Raw genomic sequence first — 20887 nt, 5'->3', positions numbered from 1 at the left:
TCAGACTGGATACTCCTGAAGCACAACACTATAATCTGAAGGCCACGTTTCATCAAATTTTCATACTGGACCCATAAATATCACTGAAGCTCAAAACAATCACTACTAGCATTATCAATTTCTGAATCACTGCAACATTGAAACCCTGTCAGTCACCAGAACATAGAGCAGACACAGAACTCTGCAAAATCATTCAGACACTTGCCTAATGATCTTCTTCTCCTTTTATAGTCTTAGGCCTTGCTCAATACCACGGTCCAAAACCATAATAAATCAATACCAAGAGCCCAATACTTGGGATCAACACACTTGTCGAGATACTATGGTCCGAAACCATAGGTTCAAATACCGAGGACTAACTACCACGGACCAAAAGTAAGCTTTCCAACATGTACGCGCTTTTCCATGCATGAAACTGCGTGTATACCCTACTTGGTATATAGTGAACCTGCGTATATATATTTTCTCTTCATACTTGTAGTCTGATCATCAATTCCTTGCTGCTATCCTTCTGCACTATGATTTTTCATTAGTGTGATTTGCCATCAAGGACAACACTTGTCTCATAATGCCAACAATCTCCCCCTTTGGACTTGATGGCAAAGCTAACTTGTCACACTTAGAACTTGATCTTCTTGTTCCTTTGAGCTGTCCTGCATCCCATGCATTTAGTCACATCTGTAGATTGATCTAGTTATATGTAATTGAGATGTTCTTCTAATGAGAGGGTTGCCATCAAGTACAACACATGCATCATAATGCCAACAATCTCCCCCTTTGGACTTGATGGCAACAACACCAAATCACTCTCCCCCTTTGACATCAAGGGCAAAGGGTGGACCAAGATATTCTCTTTCCTTGATAAACATTCTGCTGTCCATACTCCCCTTAAGTACCTGCTGAAATCTCCAAATGTGCTCCCCCTTTGTATATGCCAAAGTGTACCGATCTGTCCATGCTCCCCCTGATTACATGCCAAGTCTCTGTACTGCTGAAGTGTGTTGTTCATGCTCTTCCTGTCTGAAGACAAGATCTGCAAAAAGATGTTCTTCAAGAAGAACCATGACTTATACATCATAAGAGACCTTCCTATCACCAAAAGACTCATACATACATCCATTTCCCAACCATGTGGGGATATACTAGAATTGACTCATCCACCCAACCAAGTGGGGATACATCAAAAGTTTACACATGACAAAGAAAGAAAATTACATCTTCATCCCAGGCATAGTGGGGAAACCAATATAGGCCGTTACATGACCTTGACACCATGAAAGAGATATCACAAAAGAGATATATGACCGAAATATCTAGAGCAAGACTTTATGAAAATCACGAATAACTGATATCGCCAGCATCTTGTCAATCACCATTCAGATCAGCAACCAAGAGATCCTTTTGTTCTCCCTCTGCCTTTGTTTCACCTGAAATCAACAACAACTGTGAACTAGAACCAAAAGCTTCTAAGATAATGCCAACAATGCATCATTGGAAGATTATCTGCTCCCCCTGAACCTGTGCCAGATGGTCTCTGTCAGACCCATATCAGAATCTTCTCATTCTGAGTTTAGCCCACTGATTTTATTCAAACCAACATATACGCGACTGTATCCACAGAAACTTGCGTATATACGCGGATACTCCTTATCCAACTCGCGTACACCAATTTCAACAACCTGTAACAAGATATGTCTGAACATAGATGTCACATCATCATGAAATCATTCACATTATATCATATGTGAAACCACCATAGCCATTTCATCAACATCAAGCTCTTCATGATCCAAGTATCATTACTTGGGAACATCTGCATCAATCAACATATGTAAGTATCAACCTATCATCATATAGATAAGAACTCATCATCAAGTGAGGAAGATGGGTATTCAAGCTTTGTACTTCTCCTTATCCTTATGAAGATCACCATGTAAGCACCATATATGCATCATCAAAGAATCAACCATAAATCTAATCTGATCATCAACTATGTAACCCCAAGAATCATATGAGATTTTATCATGGACAACTCATAACCACATCATTGCAAGATATATCATTTAGCCATCACCAAGGACTATTAACCATAATGCCAACAATGAATTATTAAAGGCATATGCTCCCCCTCAACCAGTGCCATCTGTTAGATCTGATCATGCATATATCAGCAATAAGCATCAAGACATCATCATCCTCAAGATAGGATCAAAACACTTCTAGACATCTTACAAGTATCAAAACATTTCCACACATCCTCAGCAGATTGTAACTATTAACCAATAGAGAAAATAATGGGCTGAATCATATCAGATCCTTTTTCTGAGCCTGTCCCCACTGCTTTTCCTCAAACTGACATATACGCGACTTTGCAGTGTCTAACTTGCGTATATACGCTACTTCCCTTTATGGAATTTGCGTATGAGTTTCAGGACACTGAAGTTTTATACTTTCAGCTCCCTCTGATTCTGGTATGTCTGTACATTGTGCTGTGCCACCTTTTTCTGACTGTACTTCCTTTTTCCTCCATATATTCAAGCGTGATGATGACATTTTCTCCTTTTGATATGGTGCCCACACTTTGTTCCTGCATTCCTTAGCTATATGTCCAAGCTTGTTACATGCATAACATCTTACATGTTTCATATTCCTCCTGTAACAATCAGCAGCTTTGTGACCAAACATATTGCAAGCAAAGCAATATCCATAAAAGTACCTTGATTGAGATGACCTGTCCACATAATGGTCTTGAACTCTTCTTCTTCTACATCTAGCTGCAACATGTCCAAGATTATGACATACATAACATTCAACATTATTCATAGGAGGAGTAAAGGATTTTCTTTGAGGAATCTCTTTCCTTGGTTGATGATGAGATGGATCTTTCATTTCTTCGTTGATCACTTTAGATTTCTCTTTAGAGTTCCTTGTTGTTATAGACATTTTTGTACCTCGCGTCAAGGAGCATGGAATGTCAATAATTACAGGGATCCTCAGTCCCTAAATATGTTGTTCTTACCCCTAAAAGAACAAGGTCATCAAACAACAGCACTTCCAATCAGTTCTCCACCTGAAAACACTTCAAAACAGGCTTATTTTGGATCATGTCAGCTGCTTAACTGAGAATCTGCGCTGTATTGCAACTGTCCCACTCTGTACCTGCGCTGGAAGTCAAAAACAATGAAGGCTACCTGCGCTGAGCGAGATTGGCCAAGTGGCACAGTCATCCTGCAAGGTGTCAATTGCCCAGGAAGCTTCCAAAATGACACTTGGTTCATGAGATTCGCCCTGTGATGAGTAAGAGGTACTTGATCACCATGTGTAAGCAAGGATCTCCAAGTGGACACACGAACTGAAGATTAACTGAAGATGGAGAGGACACTAGTCAGCTATATGCCAGCCTCCAGCTGACTCATCCTTTCCTCTTCCCTCCTATATATAGAGCTCTTCTATGAGGTCTAGGGAGGCTGGAATTTAGTATAAGCAAGGAGGTGCTGTTGGTATACCGCCAGGATTATTGGGTGATTGTTTTACTAGAGGTGAAGAGGAGAGTTCTTGCTGCCGAGGAAGTGCTGCTGGATTGGATCCAACATCATTGGTTGTAACTTCCTCTGGAACCCTGTTACTTTCTATCAATAAAGTTTGCATGTTCTCCTATATACTTGTTTTACATAGATGCTTTGTGTTTACATGTATATTTGATGCACCCTAATCCATGCTTCAGTTATGAGTACATATATCTTGTAGTTCGCTCTCTTGTTTTGTGCAGGATCTGTATGTAGCTGGATCGGCTAGGAGAGCAAAGAGCTGGGAGCAGGATACAAAGAGAGAAGGACAAGGATCGACTAAGCGCAAGACACCAGGTTGGTTGACCTTCTTACTATTCTCTCTGTACTTTCATAAAGTGGAACATGAAAACTTTATCATTCAGTTGTTGCTAAAGACTGTCACCTTTAGAAGGGTTAGTGTCATCCGCATCGGATACTTTTCCCCACAACAAAATGGCGACTCCGCTGGGGATCCTAGTATCTTGTTGTTGTTTGTAGTATTTTGCTATTCATTTCTTGAAGAAAAGAGTACCAAATCGAAAAGCTTTTGACTATATCAAAAGCGAAGTAGAGGGACTGCTACTCTTGCTCCTTTGCTGAGCAAATTCAAGATTTAAAGAGCTAATCTACAGATGAATCTTTACTCTTTGTGATAGATCTTTATCCTCTTGATCATCCCTTAGCCTGTACTTGACCTATAGCTTTTTATTTCAGCAAATACAGTGCATTTTCGAGCTTTTTATGACCCGGAATTCTTAGCAGACGTAACTCTCGTAAGTCAGTGCAGGCTGTACACAGGCAGTCTGCATTACAGCGCAGGTGCTCCCTTCGGGAACTGCGCTGAGAGTGAAATTGGCAGACTAGAACCTGCGCTGGTCCAGTTAGCCCTTGTCTTGCTCAGTCTTCCTTTTGTGTCTTGGCCCTGTTTGCACTTGTTTTTGGCTGATTGCTTGCTGGTCATTGTATTTGCTGTAGACCACTTCTCCTTGACTTTATTCCGCCTCAGTTGTGTGATGAAACTGTGAATGTTCTTTCAGTATTTCTTACTTCAGTTACAGTTTCCCATTGTGAAAAGCGAACCAGTATAGCTGTGACCTCTTAGATCCTGAACTGTAAAAGTGTCTTTGTGATCTTATGAGCTAGTTTTATTACTGTTCATGGCTGTTTGAGTTTGTTTGCTTTTCACTTTTATGGTTTGAATCTATACTTTTCCTGTGTTTAAACAAGTCTATCATAAGGTGTCTTTTTGATTGTGGAAAAACTTGTTTATTTCTACTTGAAAGTTGATTCAAAAATCATACAACAGTTTCCTTTTGTTAGCATCAACATTAAGGATAACGAAAAGAAATACATGCATTGTGCATTTTGCATTTGACTGTGTGCTTGACGATTTAGGAAAATGTGCATTTTAGTGTGTGTTCTTTGATCTGTGGAAAAAGTTGTGTCTTTCTTTTCCCTCAAGTAGATTAAGGTTTTCAAAAGTTGAAAGATTGAAAAGATTTGCTTCTCATTCTTAGATTGCATATAGGAAGTTGTATATATACATCTCGTGGCGAACCTGAAAGGCAAACTGTTAAGAAAGATCAACATTAAAATAAACTCAATTTACATAACAACGCTTTGGAATTTAACGCAAACATCTAGAGGTCTAGGTAGAGACGTGTTCCGGCGTCGTTAAACATAGTGACTGTCGATCTCTACGAAGGTGGGTGATTCCTCCTGAGAGTCGGTGGCACTAACACGGACTTGAGCTCCCGCGTACCGTCGCGTATATTGGGAGACCCCTATAGGCTTTTATCCTTTATCCTTAGGAAACCGTGTCGGCCGCCCTACTGATCGCGATGCAGTGAACACAGCATTCACGAAGATCGACCACCCGTACCGCAAAACGTATTCTGTGGTTTCGCGAAAGGTTTGGCACACCCTCTGCCTAGATCTCCAGAGCAGTTTCTTTTGGCCCTTTTCAAACTCTATAACTGAAAAGGTCCAACCGAGCATTTGTCACTTCGGGCTCGTTAATACATCGAAGGCGACTAGAGTCATCTTTAGCTTTTTCTCGACTCTTAAAACATGAAAAAGCAAGTTTGTGTCTAAAAGCGTCGTTAATAAAATTTATTTTAAGCGGAACATAATCACCTATTATTCCCACGTTGATCTTTCAGTTGAAAAGTATGGAGCCTACCAACCAAGGAAGTAACCTTGGCGGAAATCCAAATCCCTTCTCCTCTTGGGGAGATGTTGGTGTGCCTCATATGGCTACATTGTCGCTTCCAGGATTGACAATCGGCCTCCCTGTATGGCTCTTTTCAACTAATGTAGTCCAGATCGCCACTAATCCTGAGCATTCGAATCAACAGTCAGAACAATCTAGAACTACCCACCAGCCTTCCACTTCTTGTGATACTTCGTCTGATCCTTCATCTTCGCAAGGTAGAGCTGGCAAAAGTCAGCCTCCCAAGGAGAAGAAGGAAAAGAAGAAGAGAGAAAAGAAGCAGAAGGAGCCTCTGGCGAAGGCGACTGGGGGCAAGCAGAAGAAAGCTGACAAAAACCCACACACTGCACCCACCGGGCCTAAAACGCCATGTGTCATTTGCAAAGGGATCCACTTCCATCGTGATTGTCCTTGTATTCCCCGGATACTAAGGGACTGGTCCCCAAGGTTGCACAATCCGGTAGCATCAACCTCTGGTTGTCAAGTTGATTGCATTCCGTCAACTAGCGAGAGTGAAGGACGAAGAAGGGGACCAAGATCACCCTGTCTATTGTGTGAAGGTCATCATGCCATCCACAAATGTCCATTCTTAGATGAGGCCAAGAGAGTTTTGGAAGATCGCCCGGTGTCACCGGTGCAACTTCCTCCTGGATACCGAAAACTCGCGCCTAATCCCTCGATAGTTGAAAATCCAGTTGACCACTCAGGTGGTCAGCTGAAGTGTCGGTCATTGAGAATGAACCTACCGAATCTAGACCAGACGAAAGTCTAAAGGTCGATACGGCAGTCGGCCCGGTTCTTCCTTCAGAGGTTCTATCGTCCAATGACCCCGTCATTGAAGACCCGTCTTCAAATGACACCGTCGCCGAAGAGTCATCTTCATGCGACACCCTCACTGATGAGAACAAGGATGACACCATCCAGGTTCTTTTCATCAGCACCGACTCAGATGAGCATCAGGGAAATGCGCCCATTCCTTTATCGCAGGAAGGAACATCATCAGAGTTGTATCCGGCCGTATATTCGGTCCCACCACCAAGCAACCTGGTTGTATCCTTTGATTGGAATCAACTAGGCAGACCCCGGTTACCAGCCAGTGTACCATTCAGAATCATTGTCCAGATCTATAGAATGATTATGGCTGGTACTATCATTGATGAAGGGGCGTCTGTGAGTATCCTTTCCTCTGTTGCTTGGAAAGCACTGGGTTCCCCGACGCTTTTACCTGAGTTGAGAAATCTCTCAGGTTTTGATAAAGGAACCAGTCGACCATTAGGGATCCTCCCCGATGTACCTGTTACATTGAAAGGGAAGACCGTCAGGATGAACGTGTTGGTAGTTCAAGGACCCTTGGATTATAACCTACTCCTTGGACGCGACTATATTTATTGCATGGGAGCGATAGTCTCCTCACTCTTTAGAGTAATGTGTTTTCCGCACGAAGGAAGGGTGGTCAAGCTCGTAGACCAACTTTCACTTCCGGGATCTCGCATCGCAAATAGTCAAATACCAATCCTAAATGGTCTGTTCACTCAAGATTCGCCTCCACCCCCAGTCCTCCTTCCCGATGAGCGCGAGTAATTCGGAAAGAAAGACTAGGACCCAGGGGGCATGCACCCTGGTCTGCTTCGGGCAGAAGAAACTCCGGGTATAAGGAAGAATTTCCGCAGAAGAACATGACTAGTCCGTACCCCGTCCGAAGGAAGTGGGGTTGTTCTGGAATAATGATCTTTTGTTAAAGTTATGTGTTTGGGAATCATTCACCTTTGTCTAAAAAAGTGGGCAATGCCCAAGTAGGAATTCCCTTATTGTAACAAGTAGTCACCATCTTTAAATTCAAGCCTCGCCCATCGAAACGTATGTTTTGAAGGATAAGCAGGGGCAGTCAACTAAGAAGGAGACCGTATTGTTGTGACAAGGGGTAACCATCTTAGGACAACCCAATGATAGGCACCGCCGAAGAAAGAGATTGATCTGCGGCAGCAAATCGAACCGTCTTTGGAATAATAAGAAAGAGGCAAGCCTCCCTCAATAATACCAATGTTTTATCTTTGAGTAGTGTTCTTCTATTGTCATAAATAGCTGTTTGTTAAAAGTGGGCTGACGGGAAGCCTGAGTACTGCGTAAGACCCCTTAAAATAACGAGAAGACAAGTATCGTTAACATTAGATTAGCAAGATGACAAATAAGTAAGAACACCCAAAGAAAAACAGAAGTAGGGGAGAGGAGGGGCAGCCTCGAAATTCTATCCTATACCTGGGGGCATGCAAACTTTCTGGAGTGCAAGCTAGGGGCGGTTATTTATCTGGTTTTAAGATTAGCCGTTTCCGAACTTGCATGAAAGAAAGCCTGTGGGGCAGAAGTAAAATTTGCCAAAAGTGAGCACAGCTGTGGTAAGGCATAAGCTCTATAAAAATTGGTCCTTACGAGAGGCGTTCTTCATATGACTGGTATATCGAGCAGTTTTTAGCATATAGTTCATGCTCGTTAAAAAATAAACGCAAATCCGAGCAGTTTTAGGCCTGAATTTAAGCTCGTTAAAAAATAGAAAAGTGTGAGCAAAAGTTTCCCCCAGAGTTCAAGCTCATGGAAAAAATGAACCGGTAAATAACCTTTTGAGATCGTAAATTCATCAGCCATAAGAACCTTGATCGTGTTTTCATCCATCACCTCCACTGTTCATTTGGCCGATCATTCACTTCCATTTGTGTGTTTACCTCTTTTGAGAAACAGCTACGAAGAGTGATTTCACCTAGCCATCCTTACGACACTGCCGTGATTGGAAAATTCCAACCTGTACCTGGAATCCATAGCTATCCATGTTTATCACTCGTTCCTCAAAAGACGAGTCTTCTTTCAGCTCTTTTCACTGACTCGTAAAATATGAAAAGTTTGCCGAGTTTTGGCCTTCCAGCTCGTTAAAGGACCGGAACGCTATCCCTCCTCTAAATTTTAATCTTTTTGGACCTGAGGGATTATTGCACAAAAGGATCGAGCGCTTGTCTTGTTCGGCTCGTTAAAAGTACCGAACAGCCATCCCTTCTGTATTGTTTTATACTTTTTCGGACTTAAGGGATTTGCTGACGAAAAAGGCATTACGGAGTTAACTTTATGTACCTTTTTAGACTCTCTAAAAATGAAAAGGACCGAGTTTTCTTTGTCGTTAGACTCGTTAAAATGATTAAATAGCGACAAACTTGTCTTTAGATGAGAACGAGTTTCCCTATCGCTAGGCTCGTTAAATCATAGCGATGGGCTTGCCCGAAGGGCAGGTTATAGAACAAGCATATGTTATCCTCCTCAAGCTTGAAAAAATAAAGAGGTACTGGTCAGAAATGACTGGGGAAAAATTGGGAGAACATCAAAGTTTAAAGGTAGCAAGTCACTCTTGGACATGACACTTTTCCTCCGTACCATATCGGGTTGGGTTGTTTCATTCACCGGTCTCATCACCATGGTCCTCGCCACACCATCCACATTTGGGGTAATGCTACCGATCCATCGCATCAGTGTCGTTATATGTTCAAGAGGGGTCATTCTGGAAGTGTCAACCGTGTCCCATCCACTACCATACATTATCCTTCATCCATTCATGATCGCCACCCTGAATCATATTTCACAGTTTGTTTTCACCTCCACTAAAGTCATTAGCTCCGTTCCGTATCATTGATGTGGGATTCATTAAGGCCCTCCTTTGACGGATCGCTTCTTGTCGACTTCAGCTCATTATCCAAGAAGTTGATCTAGGAACACCCCCATCAGTACTTTGAAGCTTGCATGCCTCAATGGCAAGCTTCTCACTTCCGGCGACAGGTATACATCAATGACCTTTGACCAGAAGATTTTGCGTGGCGTTCGACGCCAAGTCCTTTTTCACGCCACGTGAATTGTACTGCAGTACCTTGAGGGTCATCGTCATTATTGGTGATCCCTCTCGCGCTTGTTAACGGTTTTCATTATTGACCGGTAATCAAGCGATGTCTTTCCATGTTCGACTTCAGCGCAATTCTCACATGGATCGACTTGTACTTAGAGTGAAGATCGAACGAGTTTGAAGACCCCGGATCTAGTTTCATCCATCCGGGCTGCGATATATATTCAGGAAATATAAAAACATTTGCCATGTACATCATTGCAGCAGATGATCATCCTATTCAAAGGATGATAGTTTCAGCAGAAAATTATCAGTCTATCTTCAGACGATCGTCTGTCATATGTACCAAAATGTATTTATAGAAAGCTGAGCATGGGAATGCCCGCCTCAGCTAGATCATGAGAATAATGATGAATGAAAAATAATGTATTGTATTGTATTGTATTACAGGGCACTCTCCTCAGCACTGGAACGAACTTCGGATCCTCTAGCTAAAGCATTTCACCCGATAAACGGCCTCATACTTTAGGGGGCAACTGTTATAGACATTTTTGTACCTCGCGTCAAGGAGCATGGAATGTCAATAATTACAGGGATCCTCAGTCCCTAAATATGTTGTTCTTACCCCTAAAAGAACAAGGTCATCAAACAACAGCACTTCCAATCAGTTCTCCACCTGAAAACACTTCAAAACAGGCTTATTTTGGATCATGTCAGCTGCTTAACTGAGCATCTGCGCTGTATTGCAACTGTCCCACTCTGTACCTGCACTGGAAGTCAAAAACAATGAAGGCTACCTGCGCTGGGCGAGATTGGCCAAGTGGCACAGTCATCCTGCAAGGTGTCAATTGCCCAGGAAGCTTCCAAAATGACACTTGGTTCATGAGATTCGCCCTGTGATGAGTAAGAGGTACTTGATCACCATGTGTAAGCAAGGATCTCCAAGTGGACACACGAACTGAAGATTAACTGAAGATGGAGAGGACACTAGTCAGCTATATGCCAGCCTCCAGCTGACTCATCCTTTCCTCTTCCCTCCTATATATAGAGCTCTTCTATGAGGTCTAGGGAGGCTGGAATTTAGTATAAGCAAGGAGGTGCTGTTGGTATACCGCCAGGATTATTGGGTGATTGTTTTACTAGAGGTGAAGAGGAGAGTTCTTGCTGCCGAGGAAGTGCTGCTGGATTGGATCCAACATCATTGGTTGTAACTTCCTCTGGAACCCTGTTACTTTCTATCAATAAAGTTTGCATGTTCTCCTATATACTTGTTTTACATAGATGCTTTGTGTTTACATGTATATTTGATGCACCCTAATCCATGCTTCAGTTATGAGTACATATATCTTGTAGTTCGCTCTCTTGTTTTGTGCAGGATCTGTATGTAGCTGGATCGGCTAGGAGAGCAAAGAGCTGGGAGCAGGATACAAAGAGAGAAGGACAAGGATCGACTAAGCGCAAGACACCAGGTTGGTTGACCTTCTTACTATTCTCTCTGTACTTTCATAAAGTGGAACATGAAAACTTTATCATTCAGTTGTTGCTAAAGACTGTCACCTTTAGAAGGGTTAGTGTCATCCGCATCGGATACTTTTCCCCACAACACTTGCCTCACCTTGTGAACTAGATTCACCTTCAATAGATTCATGGAAACCAAGACCAGTCTTTATAGCAGGAGACCTTTGACTACTAAGAATATCATCCAAGACTTTAGAGCTATCTTGAAATCGTAAAAGCTTATCCTTTTCTTCTATTTTACCTTTCAAGATATTTACCTCATCCTAAAGCTGTTCTTCCTTTTCAAGAGATTTCTTTTTCAAATCTTCTTCAGCTTTTCTTCCTTCTTCCATTTGTTCCCTTAGTTTGAGAATCTCCTTTTCTTGTTCTTCATTCAGATCCTGCTGCATTTGACGAACTTGGAAGGCACATTCCGGCTGGGATTTTAAGCTGATGACTTCATTGTCTTGTTTTTCAATTGCTTGATGTAGATCTTCATTCTGCTTCCTTGATTCTTCAAGATCTCCCTTTAGTGAGAGGATTGTAGCTTCAAGATTTTCATAGTAGCTGGATCTATCTTTGAGTTTGTTGATGGTTGTGCTTCTTTCGATGACTTCTTTTCTTAATGATGTCACTTCATGCTGCAATTTTTGACATTGGTCTTCCTTGTCCTTGAGTAGTTTTCTTACCTTGTTTCCTTCTTCAAGTTGGGCCTTTAGTTTGGTAGCTTCTTCTTTAAAGTCACATTCCCTTTTGTTCAATAGATCTTGTTGATCTCTAATTTTGTCTGTCAGCCTTTTAAATTCTGCCTCTATTTGATATCTTTCTTGTTCACCCATAAGAGCAAGTTCAGTAGTTTCACTATCACTTCCATCTCTTTCACAAGGAAATATAGCTGGAACATCAGAGGATAACACATTCATACCTGATAATGATTCTAAATCTGATTCTGAATCTGAAGAGCTTCTTATACCTAATCCCCAATCGATTCTCCCACTGTCATAGTCCTTCTAAGATGTCTTCTTCTTCTTATGAGCTTTCTTCTTAAGCTTCTTTCCCATTGTTCCACGGATCTCCTTCAAGCGATCAAGCTTTTATCAAAGGACCTGCTCTGATACCAATTGTTGGAAATAATACTGAGGGGGGGGGGGGGGTGAATCAGTATTATCAGATCAATAAAACTTTTTCATTTCATACTTAGATACATATACTCTACTTCATCCAAGGGCACCCGCATGTATACGCAGCTGTGTCTAAAGCTACTAGCGTATATCCAAAATACTTATGATTCAGTTAATCATTAAATTTTGATCTTTAGTTAGTGCATCAGATCTTCATTAACCATATGAACAGTAAGCAGGTGCAGTAAAAACAGAACAGATCATCAAACACAAGAAGCACACATGAACACCATGATATAAGGTGGAAACCCAATGTGGGTGAAAACCACCTGCTGCAATTCGTTTCTATCTTCCTTTATTAAGAAACTTCTTTTACAATGTACTGGTGCAGTCCTTTACCAGCACGCAGGCTACAACCTGCAGAAGGCTACAACCTTCTCTCGTTCTACAGACTCTCCTGGAAGGGAGCTCCAACCCCCTTTGCTCTTGTACTAGCTGAGATACTAGTACGTAGGCGCCGGCCTACAATCTTCTCTCCTCCAGGTACCACGTTTCATACATTTTCAGACTGGATACTCCTGAAGCACAACACTATAATCTGAAGGCCACGTTTCATCAAATTTTCATACTGGACCCATAAATATCACTGAAGCTCAAAACAATCACTACTAGCATTATCATTTTCTGAATCACTGCAACATTGAAACCCTGTCAGTCACCAGAACATAGAGCAGACACAGAACTTTGCAAAATCATTCAGACCCAACTGCAACTTCAAATATCAAACTTCAAAATGTATACGCTACTACGCTGAATCAAACCCGCGTACATACGCGCTTTTGCCAAAGACAACCCGCATACAGATCTAAAAATAATTTCTCATAACTTGCAGCTGTACCAGACATCAATCATACTCATACTTATAGAACAATACATGCGTCAGTATGTAGATCTAGAATAAGCATCATAAAGATAGTTCATTTCAAACCATTTGATCCCGATCTCTTCTTAGATCTTGTTCTCCATCAACCGGTGAGATCCCTCCTTAGCTCAGATCAAGAAATGCATCGTCAACCCATAACCTACATACTGGATCTCATACTTCTTCAGATATTCAAGACTTTTCGGATCCACTTGCCTAATGATCTTCTTCTCCTTTTATAGTCTTAGGCCTTGCTCAATACCACGGTCCAAAACCATAATAAATCAATACCAAGAGCCCAATACTTGGGATCAACACACTTGTCGAGATACCATGGTCCGAAACCATAGGTTCAAATACCGAGGACTAACTACCACGGACCAAAAGTAAGCTTTCCGACATGTACGCGCTTTTCCGTGCATGAAACTGCGTGTATACCCTACTTGGTATATAGTGAACCTGCGTATATATATTTTCTCTTCATACTTGTAGTCTAATCATCAATTCCTTGCTGCTATCCTTCTGCACTATGATTTGTCATTAGTGTGATTTTCCATCAAGGACAACACTTGTCTCATAATGCCAACAATGAAGGCTATGAAACCCTCCCTTAATTTGATTTTCCTCTTCAGGTATTCACCCAACCTTAGCTTGATGTTTCTATCAGAATTTTCATGTTAGTGAGTTATTGTTGGTTATTTTGATTTGGTAGTTCAAAATCCCTTAGTCCAAGAAATTTCAAGGAATCCACATGCTACTTGATTTATTATTTCAAGCTTGTATCATGGTAGAATTTTTTCTTAATGGAATCAAGTGCAATCAATGATAGGCTGATGATTTCATTTCCCATGTCATTAAAAATTATTTATAGGGTTTGATTTGGTAGTAGATATGGGTCCCTTGATTGTTGCTTTCTTTTCTTTGCAACAAACTCTATCTTGTGTCATGAAATGTTGTTGATCAATATGATATCCCTCTATTATTAACAAGTGTGATATACATGAGAAACATAGAATATTTTGTTGGTGCATTCACAAAATTATCTCTATGCATAGTTGTTTGTTACTTATGAATTATATATTAAACAAAATTTCACTTGTGGATGTTCTTCATGTTGGTTCTGGGGCTGAATTATCTTTCTAATTCAAAGGTCTTGTTTTTAGTCATGTTTGTATCCCAATTCTTGATAGGGGTGTGTACGGGTGCTTTCCCCCACTATTGTCACCATGGGGTCCAGAGTAGGTGGAGACAATCTTTTGGAGTCCCCTTAAAGATATTTTTTTGCAAAAAATACCTTATAAAATATTGTAATTTCATAGTCAATCTAGAATGTTCATTATTATGTCACAAATTTGATTGTAGAAGTTATGTTAGGGGTTTTTTTCACTATATGGAAACCCAATTTTTATGATGATATTATATTACAACTATGCATTATTGAGAGAGGATTATAATTGAGAGAGAGGAGATATTGAATAGGAGGTTGTAGTGAATGATATACAAGTTGTATCCCTTAATTTTGATGGATGAAATAAAAGGAAGGACTAGTTTTTTCTCTTTGGATGTAGCCCAAATTAGGTGAACTAAAAATATTGGTGTCTTCTTTGTATTGTATCATTCTATGTTTTATTTCCACATTCATTTTGATTTTATTGTTCCATGGTCTTATTCATAACAACTAGTATTAGAGTGAAAGGAATTTTTTGCTAATAAAACTCATAGGAAATGAGGGTTTCTGGTTCAGGTGGGAACAATGGTAGAAGAAGGTTTTAGGTAGAGAAGCTTAATGAACAAAACTACCAACTTTGGAACATGTAAATGGGGGATTATATATATTAGAAAAAAAATCTACCATTGGGAAGAATAACAAAGAAGCTAGTGATTATGAAAGATGAAGAATTAGATTTTTGATAGAAAGGCACTACGAACAATACAATTGTGGTTGGAAACATCGATGGATTTTAGCATTTCAAAAGAAACGACAATAGAGAGTTTCATAAAGGAATTGGATAAATTATGTGAAAAGAAATTATCTTCCAAAAAGGTATTTGATATGAACCATTTATTTAATATGAAAATGTTAGAAGGTGGGTCTATTAGTGATTATTCAAATGAATTTAACCTAGTCACAAATCAATTGAGTTCTGTAGGAGTTTAATGAGGTTAGGGATCTTTTGATTTTTTGCTCACTCACAGAAATATAGAATGGTTTGGTCATATCTATGAGTAATTATCTCTTTGCTTCAAACATTTTAAATTTTGATGATGTTTTTGGTGTTATATTTAGTGAGTAAATGATAAATAAAAGAAAATTGGGATGTTAGGTAATGCTTTGATTATAAAGAATAGTGGAAGAGAAAGGTGTTGGAAATATGTTTTCATTGATGGAAACATGATATTCATTGATGGAAATAGGGTTTCCGTTAAGCAGATGGTTGGAAATATGTTGTCAACAGGTGGCATCAGGTGGCACAAGTTCCAAAGAGATGTCTTAGAAGAGAAGATTCTAGGAACAAGAAGAAGGGTCAAGGTGCAAAGAATAGAAGAGAGTTTGAAGCCAATTTTCATGCAGCAGATGAGCTCAAAGACTACATCGGATCCACTCAACTAGAAATTGATCTGAAATAGTTTTCGAATGGTATAAAGAAGTCTGCAAATGGCCTCTTGGATCAAAAGATAGAGGCAACCAAAGATGGGCCTACAAAAGTCCAAATCTTGGAACCCGAGAATCCCGTAACTCTTTACAAAAGGAATTCCCAAAAGCTTTGGGCACTAGGGAATCTAGAGCAGAAGTGTTAGGTGGGACATACCCGAAAGGTGAAGAGAGAAGATTCGAAGGAGTCAAGTGGAGTGGGTCAACAAGGCAACACTATTATCGGTGCACAAGAGCGGCTAAGTGGTAGTGGGCCTACCCCGAAAGGTCGGAACTCGGTAACTATTTATTAATTAAAAAAGAGCGTCAGGATTGTGGTAAGCAAGGAATAGTAGCAGAGAAAACCGAGAGGTTAGAACCCCCATAGATATTTGTTAAAATAATTTTATGGACGTATTGAGCACTAGAGGACCCAAGAGAGCACATAAAAAAGGGAAGGTTGTATTAAGGCGGGGCCATACCCTAAAAATCTCAGATCCCGTAGCTTTTTTTATAATGGAATTTTGAAAAAGTGTTAGGATAGGGAGCTTTGGGTGTTGGATTTGGATTTTGGTTGTTTCTTATGCGATCTAGAGAACTGAGAGAGTTGAACATTTACACAGGGAAATAGGCCCTGATAAGACCCTGAAGGGATTAACACCTAAGTGCTCAGCCGTAGGTCACAGGACCCGGTCACATGAGGAAAATATTCAACACTTAAGAAAAATGGGCTAAGGACTAAAATATGCAAATTTCGGCAGCATTCACATTATAAAAGAAATAGGCCCGGGGACGCTCTATTTAGCAGTAAGGATATTTTTAGTGGTAGCGACAAGTTAAAAAGCCTTTAGTTTTGGCATGGAAAGATGAGATGGCAATTATTTTTGGCGGGATGATCCCAATACAGGCATGGATGGGTCTACAACTATTTTTGGAGGTTGTTCTTGGCAAAACTACCTGCTAAGAGGTAGTTTTGGTGGACTTAGAGCGAAGGAGGAAGTTTTGTTATTTTTGGCCAAGTTTGGAAGGTTGTTAACTTTAGCTAAGCTTGGATAAATCTATAAAAGGCCAAAATTGACTAAAAATAGTAGAAAAACTCACAAAAAAATTGAGATTCGCAAAGGACCTTAAGATAACATGAAGAGCATATTTAGAGGACCAACTTGAATAGGTCAAAGGAAAAAATAATAAAAACCATGCAGTAGATCAAAGAGCAAGATAACTCAAGTACAATACCAAAACTATAAGTTAAGAATTCATTAAAAGCATAAGTCGAGTAGTAGAGTGATGAATGAGTGTGTCAAATTATGAAAGAGTAGAGTGTTGCATAGTGTTTGTGAGAGTTGTTGGTGCAGCATGATGCATGATGGTGGTATGCATCAAGGGTGAGACAAAGACCAATCTTGGTATTTGAAAGGTGTTTCAAAGATGCATATAATTCATTGGTAATTGGGGTTGATGCTACTGGTGTATAGAGCTTGGTGACTTGTTCAGTATTGAAATATTGTTGAAGGTGGTGGTGTTTTGTATCAGTAATCAGAGATTGTTGGTGGTGTTTTGTATCAGTAATCAAAGATTGTTAAAGGTGTTTGTATCAATAATCAGAGATTATTGAAGGTTCTTTTATGGTGCCTTTGATGAGCAATCGAAGAGAGAAAAATTTACTTGTTTATGAGGTAAGAGGTATATTGGTTCTAGTTTGAAAATGGATGAAAAATGAATTACCAAGGCCAACAAGTGGTAGCTTGCAGATAAGGGGTTGGAGCTCCTTCTAGTGGGTATTGGTAAATGAGAAGGGGTAATAGTCCCTTTTAGCAGAGACTGATAAACGAGTAGGGGCAAGAGTCCCCTTCAGTGGTAGCTGAAAAACGAGAAAGGATAGAAGTTCCTTTCAATAGGAGTGGATAAACCTACAAGTGGTAGCTTGTGGGGCATTGATGTAATCAAGTTGAAACTTGTAATAAAAGGAAGATTGATGTCTTGTGTTTATGTTTCTCATGTTCTTATGATATTATGTTTCTTAGGATTGAGTTGTGTTTTTTATCCATGACCTATTGCTAAAGTGATTGAAAAGTATAATTTGTGGAAATTTGTAAAGTTTGGTCAAACTATTGATTCACCCACCCCCCCCAGTAGTGTTATGATTTCCATTGTTTCTAACAATTGGTATCAGAGAAGGTTCCTTTAGGATCAGTTTAACAGTTAAAATGAAGACCAAGGACCATGGAAAACCTCGAAGGGGTATTTACCAATAGGGTACCAATGTTCAATGGAACAAACTATGTGTGTTGGAAAGTGAGGATGAAGACCTACATTCAATCACTTGGAGCTTATGTATGGGATGTTGTGGAAGAAGCATATCAAAGGCCTCCAATAACTGTTACCAAAGACCAAAAGTTGGAGTTCACGTGCAATGCGAAGGCAATGAATGTGTTTCTTGCTGGCCTACCTGAATCAGAGCTTCTCAAGGTAATGGATTGCACATCTACGAAAGCTATCTCGGACAAGATGAGCATTTGCTACAAAGGAAACAACAAGGTAAAGAAAGATAAACTCCAAGGTTATAGGATGAAATGTGAATCTTTAAACATGCATGATGATGAAGATGTTGCAAAGTATTTTTTGAGAGTTGATGAAGTTGTGAACACCATAAGAGGGCTTGATGAGTAGCTAGATGAAGATATGGTAGTTCAAAAAGTGTTAATATACCTTCCTGAGAGGTTTAATCCCAAGGTGTCAACCATTGAAGAAATGACCAATCTAGGCACTCTCACTTTATATCAATTCCTTGGAATACTCACTGCCTATGAGATGAGGATTTATAAAGGCAAGTCTGCAACCAAAGAATCAACCTTCAAAGAAGAAAAGAAGTGTAAGGATGAGCATAATGAATCATGTTGTGAATCAAATGAAGAAGAAGCCAATGTTGTGAGGAAGCTCAAGTGAGTATCATGCAATTATAAAGGAAAGTTACCATTTAAATGTTTTAATTATGGAAAAGTTGGTCATTATGCATCGAAGTGTCTTGAAAAGAAGAAGAAGGATTACAATCCTAAAGAAAAATTAAAGAAGGTTCAAAAGGAAAAAAATAAGACTAAGAAGAGAGGTTTTTATGTTCAAGAAGAGATCTCCTTGTAAAGTGAACTCAACCAATCCTCAGATGAGGAAAAATATGATGAGAGCCCTAAATAATTTATGCTTATGGCCATAGAAATTATGCAAGTCGAGGTTATTAATTCTAGTGATGAAGAAAGAGAAGTAGACCTTGAAGGAGAATTGATAAGTGCTCTTGATGAAATAGAAAAGTCGAGGAAGAGAAAGAAAGTCTTGAAGGAGTCCTTGACAAAATAAAAGGTTGAGGTTGTTGAGCCATTTCTCTTGCAAATAAAAGAAGATAAGAAAATTCAAGAATCCCTAAACCAAGAGTTAAATGAAAAGGTTCAAGCATGTGAGAATATGGAAGGAGAAATCATGTTGCTGAGAAAGGAGTTGGAGAAGGCCAAAACACAACTCAATTTTAATTAGAAATTCAGTAAAGGGACTAAGGATTTAAATGAGATATTGGAGGCTCAACGTGTATCTAAAGATCGTAGTGGTCTTGGATTTGAAGCTGAGTCTAGCACAAAAATAGAGTTAAAAGGAAAGAAAGAAATTACCTTTGTTCCAACAGCTAAAGAAGGGCCTGTGCAGTAGAAAAAGGGAGACACACAACCCAAAAATCAGATCCATAAAAATCAGCAAAAACAAAAGAAGAATGTTGGCCAAGCAAATCGAACTACCCATAATTTAGCCCAATGTAGAAGACAACCTTCCAGGTACAATGATATTTTCCTAGGGTATTGTTTCACATGCACCAACTATGGCCATAAAGCAACAAATTGCAGAGTTAATATATCTTACAGGCAGCTCAGATCTAAGAGAAGACTTCAACAAAGGAAAAGTAGATCCAGGTACAATAATTATTTTTCTCCCCTGAATTATCAGGTGCAATGTTTTAAATGTAAAAAATTTGGGCATATAACAATCAATTGCAGGCTTAATAAAAAAAGGTCAGAGCCAATAATTGATCAAATTCAACAAAATCCCAAAGTCCATAAATAAAAGGAGAAATCAGAGCAATGTGATATTGCTTTGTATTCTCAGAATGGTGGGAGCCATTGATATGTGGACAATGGATGTTCCAGGCATATGTCACGAGACAGAAGCAAGTTTTTGACATGGAAACTAGTTGACAAAGGTAATGTGACTTTTGGAAACAATGCTCCTGGAAAAATAATTCCAAAAGGAGTGATTAGTCTATCAAATGGAAAAGGGAAATAAAAATGTAAATTGTAAATGGCAAAGGTAAAGAAAAAAATGATGATCGAAAGGAATGTTGCAACAGAGGTTTTGGGAAAACATTATTCATACAACAACAATTATCCTCAACAAATCTCATTTTAGACCGAATAGTGACAAAACTTCCTATGAACTATGGTATGATAGACCTGCAACAATCAAACACTTCAGAGTTTTTGGTAGCATATGCTACATCAAGAGAAATAATGAAAAACTTGGCAAGTTCGATGAAAGAGAAGATGAAGGAATTTTTCTAGGATATTCACACAACAACAAGGGATACAAATGCTATAATAAAATTACCAAGAGGATCATTGACTCTATTGATGTAAAAGTGGATGAACACGTTGAGAAAGAATAGAAACAACCCCCATAAACCAGTGTTGATGAACTAGTTAGCATTAGTGAGGAGTATGATGAGTCACTTGCAGAAGAAAATGATGAAGAACCATCTGGTACTCAAGCTATAGGTCCCCCAATGATCCAGATGTTTTAACTTCAAGGGTGCATTCAAAATTCCATATAAAAGAGAATAATAACCAAGTAAATTAAACCACATGAAAAGAAGTGGAAATCATAAGCAAACATGAGATCAAAGACACAACGATTTGATTACGGAGTTCACCCAATGTGGGTTATGTTTCCAGGCCTTGCTCAAAAGTGGGGAGGCCTTCTTTTATTAAGTGGCATCAAAGAAACCAGTTACAAGAAACTTTACAAAAATGACCCTTATACCTCCAATC

Source organism: Pinus tabuliformis, chromosome 2_1, assembly GCF_031772625.1.
Source record: "Pinus tabuliformis cultivar Carrire ecotype Pingquan chromosome 2_1, CPIR1, whole genome shotgun sequence".
Classification (NCBI taxonomy): Eukaryota; Viridiplantae; Streptophyta; class Pinopsida; order Pinales; family Pinaceae; genus Pinus; species Pinus tabuliformis.
Note: the sequence above shows the minus strand (reverse complement) of the source record.